Genomic DNA, 3,533 nt, shown 5'->3' with positions numbered 1-3,533 from the left:
GCTACCGTGGAGGCCGGAATTCATCATTATTCCGCCAAACCTTAGTATTTTTATGTTTTTTTGTATGATTTGTTGTTTGGCTACCATGTCGATGTGGAGCTAAACTTCACGTTCTAGGGTTGTAGTTTTTTCATGACTATTGTTATTCAAATATTGATTTTGATTTCTTAATTTGTCGTATTGGTTTATTTATTCAATATTGCGCTTAATTATTTGATTGCTTTATCACCAATTAAATACTATCTACGAATCTAGAGTTGAACTCAAAAGTGGGAATTCTAGATTGCACATAGGATTGAGTAGAGCATGTTCTTGAATTCGGGCATCGGAGAATGGTTTTGTAGTTAGGATAGACAAATACCTAATTGCCTTGCTTGGTTGATTTACAGGAATTATAAATGCATTTTTGTTAGTTGTAATTCCATAGATATATAAGCGTTAGGTTAGCTTGAATAAGTGAGTAAGAACTCAACAGATTCTTATGAGCAATATTAACCTACCCTATTAACCAATAAACTAGATAAATTAGTTAGTCAATTCAATTGAAGAATATAATAGGAATGTTAGATAGCCCATAACCCTAGATTATTTTTATTACATTGAAAACATAAAAATCTACTCTTCCTTTGTTCAGAGTTCATTATTTATTTCCTTTATTTTAATTAGCTTAGAATCAAATACTTTTAGGTTTAATTATTATTTAGATAATTAAGATAGTCTAATTTAGTTAATAGTTAATCACAAGTCCTCGTAAGTTCGACATCCGATTTTTAGTCACTTTATTACTTGACGACCACATATACTTACGCGCGTTTGGCCGCAACATATTATTTTAGTGGAGATCTATCTTTGTGTTCTTTGTTGATTTTGAAAAGAACATGTTGTTTTAACTTCTATAGATCAAAATCTATTTTTCAAACAAATTGAATGATTTTTAGAATAGTTCCGGAACCATTCCTTTTTACTTCAAATAAATGGGCATAGACAATGTCAAAAAAGGTGGCAAAATGAAACGCATACGCAGAGGATAACCCTAACTCTTCCTTAACGTAACGCTAGCTTTTGATGATCATTATATTGTCGTGATTCAACACCGTAACAGGTTGACCCTTTCTTCTTCTTTCTCAAACTTAAGTTACTACCCCTAAGACATGTACAATAATTACAAAATCTCTTCCCCTGTTTAAAAGGAAAGTGCATTAACTAAGAAAACGGAAAGAATCTCAAGTACCATACTACCGTTAATTAAGGAACCTTTGATCTACTCCCTTCCCCCCCAAAACACACACACACACACACCCCTTTGATCTACTCCCCTCCATTGGTCTATTTTTTTTTTCGTTTATATTCCTTAATCTCCTCTTCGATTCTCCATTCCCTAAAAAAGATGCTATTCTCCTTTACACCTTTCACATAATTAGTGCTTCGAATAAAACTTATCCAACTAAACACTTCGAGCTCATGCAATTGTGTCTTAAGAACACTTCCAAGAGAAGTGTCATAACAAGAAATTTTCCACCGAGGGGATTGTGATGGCGCCTAACATTTCACTTGTTAGGCAAGTCAACATTAGAGAATCATTAAACTAATTCCTTATTTTCATTCAGTAAATAACAATAATTAATTAAGATAAAATATAATAAGTGCGGAATATTATAAAACTGTATTAATTACTACCACCCGGATCTGGAATCACAATTCACAAATATTCTAAAATTTACTACAAGTAATAGTCTGAAAGAAATACAACTGTCTGAATGAAAAAAAATAGTAGGACATAAAAGATAGACGAGGACTTCAAGGTCTGTGAACGCCGACAGATCTACCTTGAGTCTCCGGACAGCGGACTAATAGCAAAATCTCGATCAACCTGAGCCGGTACTAAAATCTGGACAGAAAGTACAGAGTACAGCATCAGTACAACCGACCCCATAACCTGACTTTTATAATGTGACTGTTATATAGAGATATTGTTATAGAGATCTGACTATATATATATATATATATATATATATATATATATATATATATATATAATACAATATAAAGATGGGCATAGTAAATCTGATGTGGCATCTTCCAGAAATGAGGATTGCTATTTATCTTTTTTTCTTTTTTTTCGCTTTTATCCCTAATTATTTTTATTTATTTATGTTCAGTGATAAGGTAAATAAAACTTAATGTTCTTCCAAAAAGATTGAAACGGTTAATAAAAAGTGAAACGGTTGCAAAAAGTTAATAATAATAACTGTAGCAATTTGAACGGATGCCTGCCTAGATAACGAAAGGTTTACAACAGTGAATATAATGGTGCCAATTAGTATGCCTCTCTTCCTCCTCAAAACTAATCTTTCACCCATTTTCATCTAATGAATAATTACCTGAAACTTGAGGGAAGCTTGGGTTCTCTGTAGCTTTTCCAAATGGAGAAGCTATATACAGAGTTTCTCTTTCAATCTTCTACCAAGTTGAATATCTCGCATGTGGTGCATCTGTATCTTTTTTATCCCTGTAAGAAAACATATACTGGTTGTTATATATTTTGATTCTCGGAGATGGGATCCCCTTTTGTACTTTCTGTATATCAGTCCAAGAGAGTTGTATGGACGCCTTTAATTATTTATTTAATTTGCTGATATTTATTTCTGTTCTTGTATATGAGATTGCTTGTCTGAGTGATCATAATCTATGGGTTGTACTGCCAAAGGACAGCTGGAGGTCCCTGTTTCTACAGATAATAATAAGTGTCAATATGGTATAGCAAGACCATTGTTCTACTGAAAAGTCGAATTCAAAATTTAAAATTTATGGGTTCATATTGTAATTTAAAATTAATATACAATAATAATTGAGTTCGCTGTTATATATCTATAGATATTTAATGAATTTTTTAATATAAATATAGGGTCTTCGCAAATGTTATTGGGTTCCCGAAAACCCAATAACTATACTCTACATCCGTCACTGCTACTTACAGTTAGAAGATGTGTTACCTATATATGTAAACAGATGCTTCTCCCTAATGCATATGTAGTTCTTGGCGACTTGGCAAGTATTTATTTTCATGTTTTTGAGTCTTTTACTTCTTGGTTTTATTGTTCTACTGGGTTGATTAAAAAACAGGCTTAATTCCACAAATAACAGTGTTGCAGGAAGAAGCTTAACAATAAAGGCATTTACATGCTGAGATCCATTGTTTCAGAGATTATTAAGGTAAAAAATTACTTACAGAAAATTTATCATTATTTTCGATTATGATTTTAATATATTTTAGTATTTTCACCGTATTTTTATTGGCCTTCAAGAATATTACTTTTAGTTTACTTTTCTGTAATAGAGAAAATATATATGAAGATAATTTGGAGATATGGTCCTACAAATCCGGTGGCACTCAGATATGGTCAATCGTTTTTTTTTTCTTTAACTTCTTGTGATGACCCAAAAGGTCATTTTATGTTTTAGAACTTGAATCTGCGCTCTTAAGCCATAAAAATCTCATTTTTACCCTTATCGATTTGCGTGCGCGATCCGGG

At 32.1% G+C, this 3,533-nt stretch overlaps 1 long non-coding RNA gene across 1 annotated transcript; it reads right to left on the bottom strand.

The window, feature by feature from the left end:
• Nucleotides 1-1,687: 1,687 nt before the first annotated feature.
• On the bottom strand, nucleotides 1,688-2,707 carry LOC142180221 (uncharacterized). The gene is made up of 2 exons (XR_012708384.1): nucleotides 2,382-2,707; nucleotides 1,688-1,888 (listed from the first exon to the last, which is right to left on the bottom strand). It is a non-coding gene; the product is annotated as an uncharacterized LOC142180221 (long non-coding RNA).
• Between the last annotated feature and the right edge of the window lie 826 nt (nucleotides 2,708-3,533).

The sequence above is a fragment of the Nicotiana tabacum genome, chromosome 4 (genome assembly GCF_000715075.1).
Source record: "Nicotiana tabacum cultivar K326 chromosome 4, ASM71507v2, whole genome shotgun sequence".
NCBI lineage: Eukaryota > Viridiplantae > Streptophyta > Magnoliopsida > Solanales > Solanaceae > Nicotiana > Nicotiana tabacum.
The sequence above is the reverse complement of the archived record's forward strand: the minus strand, read 5'-3'. Positions and strand labels throughout refer to the sequence as shown.